This window comes from Zootoca vivipara, chromosome 5 (genome assembly GCF_963506605.1).
Source record: "Zootoca vivipara chromosome 5, rZooViv1.1, whole genome shotgun sequence".
NCBI lineage: Eukaryota > Metazoa > Chordata > Lepidosauria > Squamata > Lacertidae > Zootoca > Zootoca vivipara.
This window is the reverse complement of record NC_083280.1, coordinates 75,965,777-75,979,037: the sequence shown is the minus strand read 5'-3', so window position 1 is coordinate 75,979,037 and position 13,261 is coordinate 75,965,777.

Here is a 13,261-nt window from a genome sequence, read left to right as displayed (position 1 = left end):
ATTAAGATGTGAGAAGTGGGTGGCGAGTGGCTGGAAGGGAGCAGGTGAAGGGAGGATGGTTGTCAAAAGAATTAAATAAGGGCCCGTTCTGTGAGCTTCGTTTTGTATCTTGATGTCGCTGCTTAGTGCGTTAAACCAGCGTGGCTGAGTGACCTCGTTGCTGTGTCAAAGTCAGGGGATATGTCTTCCCACAGCAATGAGGTCGCTCTGTGGCTGTGTTAAAATCTGGCCTCATGCCTGGTGTCTAATTCTGACAGGAAGCTCAGCTGTAACTAGGACTCTCCAAAGCCGGAGGCAAGGCTAGATGTATTTGCCGCCGAGCTGTGCCTCGCGTTGCTCCACTAAGAGCCCTGATCTAGCGTGTCAGCAGTCAAGAAATAAGTGTCAAGGCCTGAACCCCCTTCAGCTTAAGCTCTGTCCACTGAGGCAATGCTAATAATGCTTAGCAGGGCAGGGGAGGACCAGCCTGCTCACTTCCTCTGCCCGGTATTTATTAGAACAACTCTTTCCTTCCACAGCTTAAGAAAGCAGGTCTGCAGAACCCCAGTACTAGGCCAAATGTAGCTCACCAACTATGTGACTTGCCAAATGCCTGGCGATGGCAACTCTCTGTGTTTCCCCCCCAACACCTACACCATGGGTGGAGAAAATTTTTCGTCCTCAAGACCACATTCCCTTCTGTGAACCCACATACAGTAGTGGGTTGGGCCAGATCAATGAATGTAAAGTTTACTTTCGTACTGTAGGCACACCCCCATACCCCTCTGCATCAAGATGAGCAAGGAGCTTACTCAGAGTTTGGTGGCACATTTCAGCCAAGCAAGAACCCTTGAGGAAGGTGCAAAACATGGCCAGTGAGGGGCCTGGCCTAGCGGAGTCTCAAGGGTCAGAGAGAAACTCAATTCGGACCCCAGGCCTGAGTTTTCACATGCCTTCCCCAGGCAGAATGAACACCTTCTTGGCTTCTCCCATATAGACCATATAGACCAGCCCGGTCACTTCAATCTATGGACAATACCCTGGAAATCTCACAGTAGTGTGGGAAAGAGATCTCTCTATGGTGGCACCTACCTGTGGCCCACTTTTCCCAGCTATGGGTGCTTCTGCTGGTAATTAAAAATGTTGTTGTTGTTGTTGTTTAGTCGTTTAGTCGTGTCTGACTCTTCGTGACCCCATGGACCATAGCACGCCGGGCACTCCTGTCTTCCACTGCCTCCCGCAGTTTGGTCAGTCATTAATACTGGCTCCTGGCATTTCTGGCTTCTGTAACTTTTTTCTTGTGTTTTGCCATTTTCTTAGTGCCTTCTGGCCCACCTTGATATTTCTTCAGACATGATTATGAATTAATAAATAACCAAGACCCCAGTGGGCCACCACACTTGGCAGAGTGGTGGCAGCAAAATGCCAGCTGTCTAGTAACCCAGGATCTATTTTTTAAAAACCTAGATACGTAAGAATCTGAAACTTTGGCTCAAAAAACAGTGCTTAAAATTCTGATGCAAGATTCCCAAAAATGAGAGTGGCACATTGGGTGTTGGGATATTTGTCTAGCTTCAGAGGCTACTGTAGAAAAAAATACCCTTTATTGCAAATCTTATTTCTACGATCCCCTTGTTTCCTCCAGTCTTTTCTCACTAATTCTCTATTTTCGATGATTTCACATAGAAGACTCACATTCGGTAAAGGCCAGCAGGATGATATGCACATTCCCCCCCAAGGCTGCCTGTGTGCACACAGCTGTTCTTGGGTAGGAGAATTGCCCCAGTTGGCCTCAATGCTCTGCTAGAAAAGGAGCAAACAGAAGAATGTACCATTGGCTTTTGCTGCACTGGAAACACATAGGAGAAGAGGAGGCCATGCAGTCTTTGTTATGTGGGAAATAATTGCCAGCACATCCAGAAAGAAGACTCGGGCAAGAACAGCTATCTGAGGAAAAGATATATTTATTCAAATAGATCAAAACTGGGACAAGCTACTAATCACCAGTCAAGACGAAAGGTCAAACCAGGAGTCAGAACCAAAAGTACAGGAAACTCAAGAAATATTTATTGCTCGACCAAGGCTCAGCTGAAACAGGAAGTTGTGTATTGGGGAGACCGGGCACGTTTTCCAACTTTTTATAATTTAATATTTGGTATTTTTTAATTTTTTATTCTTATCTATTTTGAGGTAAACAGGATACCATTGTATTTCCTATACCTTTATCTACAAACTAGCACAATTATTTTTCAAAAAAGGAAATATAGTTTTTGACAGCAAATGGTTAAGTCTGATCATGTCAAATTGGAAAATGTGCCCCGTATGCGGGGCAAGTTTTCCAGCCTACTAAAAATGTGCAGGGGCAAATTTTCCAACTATACTTTAAATGGTAAGACACAGGTAATAAATCTTGCTTGTTACTTAATATGTATTTTTTATTGTAAACTAAAAAGGCATAATAATAGTAGGTAAGATAATAATAGACTAATAGAGAAAGTAATAGAGAAAGTAATTGGATATAGGAAACAAATGCCACTTAATGATTTTACAAAAAATGTCACTTAACAATTTAACAGACAGTTTTTTTAAAACAAACAAACAAACAAAAGTCGTCATTGTCTGAATCACAGTGAATGCAAACAAAAAATGTAACATCCCCTTTGGTGCAGTCTTCATGCACCCATTTTCCAATGAGACACGTGTTGGAATAGGTGCCCCGTATGCTGTTGGAAAACCTGCCCCGCCACCATATTGGAACTTTGACACTACCTCGACGAGTAGCGGTGTAAGTTATTTGCAGAACAAATGCATAGTTACGTTAAGAAAGAAACCCCTTTTTAGTACATGCAATGTCAAAACAGCAAGTTTAATACTAGTACGTTTATTTTAAGTTTCAATAAAGACCTGAAAGTTTACTGAAAGTTGAAAAAAATGAAGAAAACAGCTCTCCCAACGATGAGACGGCAGCTACTAAACTAAAACTTCCGTAGATGATGTGTGCTGTGATGCTACTTCAGCCAGTTCGCCCCCTGGCGTCATCTAGCGGCTCATTTCAAAACTAAAGCAAGTTGGAAAACGTGCCCCTGTGGAAAATGTGCGCCGGTCTCCCCTTCTTTTTCCTGCACAGGCCAATCCAACGGCCAGCATGAGTGGGCAGTGTTAGTTCATTTGCAGAATGTTCTTCATGGAGAAGGCTGCCAGCTGGTGTTCAATGGTCCACCACACAGAGTAGAGACACCAGTTGCAAACAAATCCACGCCATCTCCCTCTGGCACGGTTGACATACCGTACATGCCACATTCCAGGTTGAAAGCTGGTTGTGTGACTGGCTCCCTATACAGTTTAAGGAAGGGATTTCAACTACATCTGTGCAACTCCTCTTTTTCAGGAGTTGGCATCCATGTGGTTGAAATGGCCTGAAGCACAGAGCATCACTTCATACATTGTTGTTTAGTCGTTTAGTCGTGTCCGACTCTTCGTGACCCCATGGACCAGAGCATGCCAGGCACTCCTGTCTTGCACTGCCTCTTTGTCCATGGAGTTTTCTTGGCACGGATACTGGAGTGGCTTGCCAGTTCCTTCTCCAGGTGGATCACGTTTAGTCAAAACTCTCCACTATGACCTGTCCATCTTGGGTGGCCCTGCATGGCATAGCTCATAGCTTCTCTGAGTTATTCAAGCCCCTTCGCCACGACAAGGCATTGATCCATGAAGGGGCACTTCATACATAGTTTCCTGCATTAGCACATACTCAGGGTTTCCTTTGGGCGGCTGCCTTGCTAAGCACAGACACTGTGCACTGCAGTCCTCTTGAGATTTCCCAAGCATGTAAAGTGATTATACAAGGGAGGGGAAAAGATTGTTGTGTCAGCCTCAATGAGGCATGCATTCACTAGTTTGCCCACCTACCAATGATATGAGCATAGGCTCTGCATGAGAGATGCAAGAAGGTTTCTGTTTCAATCCTGACCCTCCTTTGCAGCATGCAGTGCTGTTTCTGTTTGGCTGCAGTTTGACTTCTGGCAAAAACTTATTCATCTCGCTGCCCACTGTGACAGAATTTTACACAACTCATTATGTAATTAATTACATTACTCCACAACACAGAAAGGCCATTCATTTCACGGCGAAGAAAATGCTACGCAAGCAGCAGACGTAATCTATTATGCATTGTTTGAGGAGTGAAACCATGACAGCAAATACCAATCATATTTGCGGGATGGATTTCCATTTCAGAAACGGGACAAATAAGCAAACACCAACTTGTACTGTCGACATAATTCTCACACCCTTGTAGTTGGTTACAGCACTTTATGTTCAAATTGCATCTGGCTTCTTAAAGTTGCTTAGAGTTTGGTGTTCACAAATGTTTGAAATACTAACAGGTGTTTAACATGTTTATTGACATTTAACGGCAAGCCAGGCACACTTTTAGCCCAGAGAATACTTAAGATTATTGTTTCAGCAGTAGGCTTGTACAGACAGAAGACTGATGTTTTTTAATTAGACGTAGACAGCCATTTTAAGCTATTGTTTTGGAAAAGGCGCATTCCTCTCTTCCTTCCCCCCAAATTGCTGCAGCACGAAGTAGGAAATACTCCATTCCTGACTCTCCACCTTTAAATTTGTTGCAGAGAGATTGAGCAAGTTTTTTTAGAGTTTGTGCAGATCTTGGGAAAGCAGTGAAGATCTGTTTGCCAACTTTCAGTGAGGTGGGTGGCTGGCTGCATTGTAAGTCCAGGATAAGCTGGATCTTATTACTGCCTTATCTTAGACTGCCAGTGTGTGTGGGTTCTCTCCCGACATAATGAGCAACATATTCAGGCTCGGTTAGCATGTGTAAGTCTGCTTGCCAAGAGCAGTAGGGAATCATAGTATCTTCACAGGGGCAGCTTCTCACTCAAAGAAAGGTGTGTGAGAAATGCAAGAATGCTTATTCTGCTCTACCAACGTTCTAAACTTGGTTTGAAACCTACCTCAAGCTGTGCTATCTATGCTTCATGTCATTTTCCTCTTCTCTTCCCAAGTACATAGTTGTTTGTTTGTTTTTGGAGGGGGGGATGCTAGGTGTTTATAAATCCCATTCATTTTCAACCATGGGCACACTCAAATATCTGCAGCTGCACAGAACTACCTCAGCAGAGCCTCTAAAGCTGCAATTCTGTGCAGATGCTTCCATTTCAGATCACTATGATCCGGATTAGGGGTGCCAACTTGAATAAAATATTGTGGGGCCCCAGGTAAGGCCCACCCCACATAATTGATCACATGATGCAGTGCACACACACACCATTTGAATGGCAATGTCCTTCAACTTTGTGGGGGGGGCAGCCCCCTCAAATACTTTATTGTGGTGGCTGAAGCCCCCATGGCCCTAGGAGTTGGCTCCTCTCATCTAGATTCTTACCAGCCTTCCACCATGATGTCCCAGAGCACATTACCACAATTTTAACAACAGCAACAACAATTAATAACAACTAAAACTGATTACAATTAAGAGAATCCTAAAATATATTAGTAGGACTTTTTATAGGCTTGGGCTGTGCACACCTAGTGCAAGATTTCAGAGGAGACGGAAGGAATACGGTGGTCGTAAATGATTCAGCACTGAACCATACCTATTATTCATGGAATTCTGGGACATCTTTTGAGGTCAGCTTCATGTCTTGATTCCATGTTTTGTGTAAGTTTCAATGTGTCAGAAAAAGCTGGCACAGTTCTAATCCAGGCTTGATCTCCTGCTGAATTTCTTCCTCTTTAGGTCAAACCTGGCCAGGCAGCCATGAAAGATTCTGGCACCTGCTTGCATTTAACAGCTTCTCTAATATCCCATGAAGTACTTCACTGGAGCAAGGAGAAAGAAATGAGTGACTACCAATTTGTGTAGCTATTCCAGACCTGACCTCCCTCCAGCTCCTTGTGCTCTAGTAAACTTTCCCTCATTATTTGTCTGCACTTGCAGTTTGCCCAACTTTAGGACCAGGGTTGGCATCCAGTGCAAAACACCCATGTACGTGTAATCAAATACCAGCAGGCTAAAGAAAGCATCTGCTGAAGTACCATATCCAATGTAAACTTATCTCTGGTCACCAAAACCGAGTGCACTGAGAAGAGAACAAAAATCACAGAGATGAACATAAGCTACCGAGGACACATGTGTAGCTGTCTCCCTTGTGTCTGAATATGCCTCATGTAGAAATCATGAGTAATATTGTCACTGGGATGGCAAAGAGGCGGAATTATCTACAATATTCAGGAACCGGCTGATCAGGTCCAAGGCTTATTCTCCTACCAATGTACTCCTATATATGTCTATTCAAATACATAACCCATTGAGTTCAGCATGGCTTACTCCCATGAAACGAGTTATAGGATTGCAGCTGAAATCTTATCTTTGCAAAATGTCCTATTATTTTGGTTATTATGTCACAGAAGATGTTTTGGTGTCATGCAGCAGTGGTTCCTGAACTCCCCCCACCCCATGGACCACTTGAAAACTGCATAGGTGCCAACTTCCAGATTGAAAAATCGCGAAACCGGAAGTTGCGCTGTGGCCATTTTGGAACTGGGCAGAGCAGCACCGGAAGTCGCTTCTACGCATGCTCTGCCCATTTCCAAAATGGCCACAGTGCCAGAAATCGCTTCTGCGCATGTCCAGAGACTCCAGACATGCACAGAAGGAGCCTCCCCGGGCCAGTAAGAATCCGGGGGATTTACGGGGTTTTTAAAAATCTGGGCTGCCAGCGGGAAATGACTGGAAAAACGGGGGTTTCCTGGGGAATATGGGAGAATTGGCAGCTATGGAAAACTGTTGAAGGTCTTGATGGGCCACAATAATGCTTTCTTGGCCTGTTGTAGCAAGGTGCTGTATAATTTTTATGGATTGTATTATACTTTTAATTCCACAGAAAACAAATATTTCATGTGATGGCTGTGCTGCCTCTTGCCTTCAGCCTAAAATCCACAGAGATGTCATAGACCACCTGAATGAAGCTGTCATACCACTGGTGATGCACGGAACAGAATTTGGGAACCCTTGTCATAGAGCAACTGAAGTCCATTGATCTCAATTGGTTTTCTCTGTGTATGACATCATTTAACACTCTTAACAATCCATGAAAATCTAAGTGGGTGGGAAATGTCTCATCCAACTCTGAAATCTTTCCCTAAATGTAGAAACGGAAAGACCTTTTTATTGGGGGGAGGGAGCATATGGGAGGAGAAGAGAATGGATAATTTAAACATTTCTGCAGATTAGATTGTCTTCAGATGTTCTCTTCCAAATTTGTTATAAGTGCATCTTTGAGAAAATTGCCATTCTGCAAATTATTTAAAAGGGACTAAAACAAGAGATGACAACATAATTGCTATTAATTAGAACTGATCTTGACTTCTGGATTATTTTCCTGATTGGGAGGCTGTTTAGAAAACAATTAGGCAGTTGGCGGCAGCAAAGAAATTTGCTACTTCTTTGCTGTTCATCACTTAATTGTTATCCACTTTTGAAACTTTTTTTAAAAAAAACAAAAAAAAACATTTTGTCTCCTCTGTGCCCACTTAGTCTCCTTAGGTGGCAAAGAAATGGTTTTAAATTATGTAGCAAGGGGAAACAAAATTTCATTTAAGGTAGACCTGCTGGAATTGAACCAGAAGGCTCTCAAAACATTTTGCTGCACCTCTCTGAAGAATTAACTCTAGGAAGGGACGTGGCTCAGTGGCAGAACATTGGATTTGCTCACAAAATGTCCCAGTTTCAATCCCCAGCGTCTCCAGGTATGACTGGAGCAGACTCCTCTCTGAAATCTTGGAGAGCTCCCGCTAGCCAATGTCTTCTCCTTCTTTGGTGATCACTCGTAGCCAAGTAAGATTGTCTTCCATCAACTTGATCTTAACAGTGAGTCCGTAAGTGACTGTGGAGGACAATTCTGGATCCACATGGCCTTCTACACTCTCTGCATTTTTCTTGAAGCTGTTGAGCAGTCAAAACCATGTCCACTGTACCCCTAGAAGGTCAGAAACCATTTTGGTTTTCAGGAAGGGTTAGCCTCGGACATAGTTAGGAGATGGTTTGCTAAGATCCTTGAAAGAATTTTGCCGGCTGCAGCTAATAATGAGATACCTTGATAGTTTCTTCAAATCCGTTCTGTCACCTTCTTTTTTTTAAAAAAGTTGATAATTTTGGCATCCCTAAAGATCTCCTCTCTCTCCCCCAGGTTTTTCCCTGCTGAGCTTGCAAAGTTGTTGTGTAAGTTCAATTCCGCCCACTTTGAAGACTTCAGCAGGTATCCCATCAGGTCCCCTGGCTTTGTTGTTTTCCATTTGGTTAATAGCTGTACACAACTCTCCCAGATTTGGAGATACTGCAAGCTCATCTCTAATTTGTTTTTGCAGAATTTGTGAGAGCACCTCAGCAGCTACGGGGAAGTTGCAGTTAAGGAGATGTTGGTAATATTCTTTCCAATGCGGTGCAATAGCTTCTTTATCGTTTAGAAGTGTGGTACCGTCTGTTGAGTGTAGGGGGCATATGTCATGATTTATTGGCCCATAGATGGTATTTTTGGCTTTAAAGAAACTCTGTGCATGAGATGAGTGTCAGTTAAGTGCTGGATCTCTTGAGCATTTTTTATCCACCTGGTGTTCTTTAGTTCTCTGGTTCTTCTTTGAAATTCAGCCTACTCAACTGCCTCATTCCTTGAGTCAGAACCACTGAATCTGTATCCACCACCATCATGACTAGGGGGTTACAGATTTCATGGTCCTGCCCCCATTACCATTTGCTGATCACCATGAGACTTTTTGGGAGTTGGGTTTGGGATGGATTTTTGGAAGACGTCTGTGCATGAATTTATGTGTGTAGACCAGTCCAACGCACAGTCTTTGCAGTAAGTCTCTGTTCCAATGGGATGAGTATCATGACAACTGGTAGATTCTTATCTGCTGCAGCCTTGATCCGCCTTCACAGCCATTGTAATATACCACTTGTTATCTTTCGCCTCTTCTGCTGTTGAGGACTTCTTGGGTCATTCATTGTCTAGCTCCTCCCTTGACCTTACTGCCCTGTGTTGACCCTACTGGGAGTACAAGAGTCCTGACGGCTTCACTCACAAGGATCATAGGAATGTGCAAGCCCACTCACTATGACAAGGTGAGTGAGGGTAGTCAATGTAGATGGCACTCAGCAAGATGGCAAATGGTTGGACTCAGTCTAAGGCATGTTCCTAATGTTCATGCTAGTAGGGCTACCAACTTCATGCAAGCAAGTGATCATTTTATAGCCATATTATAACAGGCTTCTGGAGGGACAATCTATTGCAAGTCTTGGTGGTACAAACTGCTCGTTTTCTTTTCTTTTTTGTACGCAGAAGGCACGAGGTCCAAACCCTGTCATTTCCAGTGAAAGGAATAAGAAAGAGCTGCTGCCAGTCAGAAAAGATGCCAGATCCTATATACGGCAGACCATATCTGCTTTCTTTGCTAGGGGAGGGAGTTCTCTGGTTGTTTCCAAGGATCACAGGAATACGTGTTGTGTTTTACTCTGAAAGAAGCCTTCCCACCAGGTGTCCAGTAATCAAAACTGCTATTTGATGAAATAAGCAGGTTGCAATGCCTAACCATCCACTGGAACGGAAGCTGTGAGGGAGAAGGTATATGTCTTCATCTTGCGTTGGCTGCCTGCTGCTCAAGCAGCGGCAGGCCTCCAGTTTGTTTATGGCTCTCTCTTTTTTCGTACCAGTTGCTATTCCTTATCACAGAAGACAGTCATTCATTCACCTGGATAGATTTAAGAGAGAGGACGTCATGCCCATGCCTTTCCATCCATCCATCCATCCCAACTCGTACTTGATAGGGCAGCTATTGAGCTGTTTATCACCCTCGCCTTAGTTGGTGTTAAGTGCTTCCTTGCCATGGCTCCATCGCAAGTGAAAAACAACAAGCTATTTCCTTTGCGGGCGCCGGGCTCTTTTTAAAATTAGCATTTAAAGAAAAGAATAGTAGCAGTTTCTCTCTCATTTATTGTCAAATGTACTGGTGCATTTGTTTCCCTGATGTCCTATTTCATGGTGAGCTGCCCTTCTGATACGCTTAAATGGATTAGAGTGGCTTGGATGTTTTGTTTTGCTTTAAGTTAGAAGAAGCTTGCATGTACAGATGGCACACCCAAACTGTTGTTCCTCCTGAGCTCTCAGAAAACATCAGCTGCATAAAATAATAATAATAACTGGTCAGCCAGCACAAACCCTTTTAAGCTATCAGAGCATCACAGACATAAACAGTTCAACTTAAGCTTCGTTTGCATTGGAAGAAGATGATCTAAGCAAAGCTGTAGCCACAAAGTACAATCCAGGATTCCCTTGAATTTGTCTCTTTACTTCTGTATCCTAAGATGTTGATGTTGATGATTATGATGATGGTGGTGGTGGTAATAATTTATTATTTATACCCTGCCTAAGACCTACATTGGCTCCCAGTACGTTTCCGAGCACAATTCAAAGTGTTGGTGCTGATCTTGAAAGCCCTAAATGGCCTCGGTCCAGTATACCTGAAGGAGCGTCTCCACCCACATCATTCTGCCTGGACACTGAGGTCCAACGCCGAGGGCCTTCTGGCGGTTGCCTCCCTGCAAGAAGTGAGGTTACAGGGATCCAGGCAGAGGGCCTTCTCAGTAGTGACACCCTCCCTGTGGAACACCCTCCCATCAGATGTCAAGGAAATAAACAACTCACAGACTTTTAGAAGACATCTGAAGGCAGCCCTGTTTAGGGAAGCTTTTAATATCTGAAGGACTATTGTATTTTAATATTCTGTTGGAAGCCACCCAGAGTGGCTGGAGAAAGCCAGCCAGATGGGTGGGGTATAAATAAAAAAAATAATTCATTAAATTTGTTTCGTGACCCAAGCTTTTTTTTGGGGGGGGGAGTCTCATGATCTGCATGATAAATTGCCCATCATGTTTGGAATGGAAATTCTATTCTTTCAAGCAGAACTATGCACAATGTTTCCTGGGGGTACCTGAGGTTTCTTTCAAATCACACTGCATGGCATAAAAATGATGGATATCTCCAGGTAGGAACTTAGGTTTGTCCAATTAGAGCCAGGAGTGTCCCCAGCCTGAAATTCTGGAGAAGCATTCCCAGTCAATGCAGATTGTACTGAGTTAGAGGATTGAGGGATGTGACTCAGGCCTGAGACCCACCCCCTCCACTATGCAGCATGAAAACCACTGCCATATGTAGGCTCAGAGATTTGGAAGGAAATCTCAATACATGTTCCCAGTACAGTTTTTGGAGTAAAAAGAGTAAAATGAAGTCCATTGCCAGCTGTCCCTTATTTTTAAAAGGATGTCATTGATTTTCACACATCACCCCTTCACAGAAAATCCTTACTTCAGATATCGTATTCCTTCTGCTGTTACAATGCCCAGGGGAGCTCATTTCTGCTGCTATGTTAGCTAATACACTGGGCTGTATAATGAATGATGGCTGTGTGATCTCTGATCCAGGAGCAAAGAACAGTTTTCCAGAGTCACAGAGACAGGAATTTATGTATGAGTGATAAGCAGCGAAGTGCTGCCATCTGCTATTAGCATATGACTGAGGGCTGCCTCTACATCACTTGAAGGCTTGTCACTTGATGGCTTATATCACTCAATGACCTTCAGCTGCATCTCCTCCATTGAAAAGTGCCGTGCACAATGTAATTTGAAGCCACCTGAAGAAGTACTATATGTTGTGCTTGATGTCTGCTAGCTGCTGAATATATGCACTATCGAGTGAGGAAGCATCAGTGTTCATCCCTCCAGCAAATGCCCTCCATTTCTCTCCATTTATTCCTTCATTAAATTTCTATATCCAAAGATCACAGGGTGGTTGACAATGTAAAAGCACAAAAATACATAGCATAAAAACAAATAATAAAAAAATATCCCCCACAGTTTAAAAGTCCATAGACGGTCTTCTTGAGAGTAAGTGCCATTGAGTTTATTACATCCACAAAATCCAGATGTAAGCATGAAAAGTGTTTTGCAATCTTGACCACAGTTGTCTTCAGTTGTCTTCGGTTCAGTTGTCTTCAGAGACAATTCTGGTCTATAGCTACCGTATCTGCAGGCATCTTCCCCAGTGTTTTATGTCAATCACAACAACCTGTGGGGTTGGTTCTTCCCACAGGATAGATTGATTGACCCAACTGATGCAAAAATTCAATGACATCATTGCTGAGCCTCCCCCTACCTTTGGTTGAAAGAGAGGAAAATACTGCAAAGGAAGCTTTGCTCTGAACAACTTGCATTACCAGAGCAGAGTGTCCTTAAGTTGGGCTTCTCAGGCATACATTGTAAAGATCCAGAGATCACTGTAAGTTTCAAGAGTTTTCTCTGAATATGCACTGCCCTCCTGTACTGCTTGAGTCTTTTTTTTTCTCCTGGCATTTCCCAGGGTTGGAAGAGATTGGCAGAGAAGCCAGTGAGGAGTAACAGAATGCCTTGCATGCAATTCAGTCTACAATTGCTACCAAATTGGGGCTAAGTTGAATTGCTTCTAAGGTGAATCTAAAAGTTCCCTCTTGGGCAAACCAAGGAGGTGGGTTCTGTAGATGCCGTCACCCAGGTCAGGTGCTGGGTTCACAACTGAATTAAGGGAAAATGGTTACAGCGAGATCCTTAAGAAAAATCAGTGTAATTTGACAAATATGAAGAGCTACCAGCCTTTTAGCTGGTGCTGGTTGGGTATTTTAATAAACTAAAAAAAATCAGTGCAGTTTTGAAATTAGTGGCTAAAATCAGAGCAGTTTTGAAATGTTCAGTCCACCATCTTGATTTGAAATGGCGTCCAACTGTATCCAAACATAGACAACTGCTCCTGGATCTTAGGAACCATCATGTGAATTTTGATTATGATGTCTTTTAATGTGCCCAGTTGCACAGCAAACAGATGAACAAACCACTCTCCAAAATATGTAGTAGATTACCTGTTGACTGAAGTGTTCCTTCAGTCTCTCACATACCCAGCAAAAATGCTTCCATTAAATCTGAAGCATGAATGTTCCTGACTATCAGAAATGATGGGTATGCAAAAATATTTTGCCTCAATTTAGCAATTTTGTACTAAGGTATTAGCCTGCCGAGGGGTGTAATCCAGCAAGTGCTTTTGCCAGTGTATATTCTCCATTTCACAGAGGTCGGCATGGGGCAATGCCTGATGGAAACATTAACTATTTAAAACTTCTGATCTTCAGAGACAATTCTGGTCCATAGCTACCATATCTGCAGGTATCTTCCCCGGTG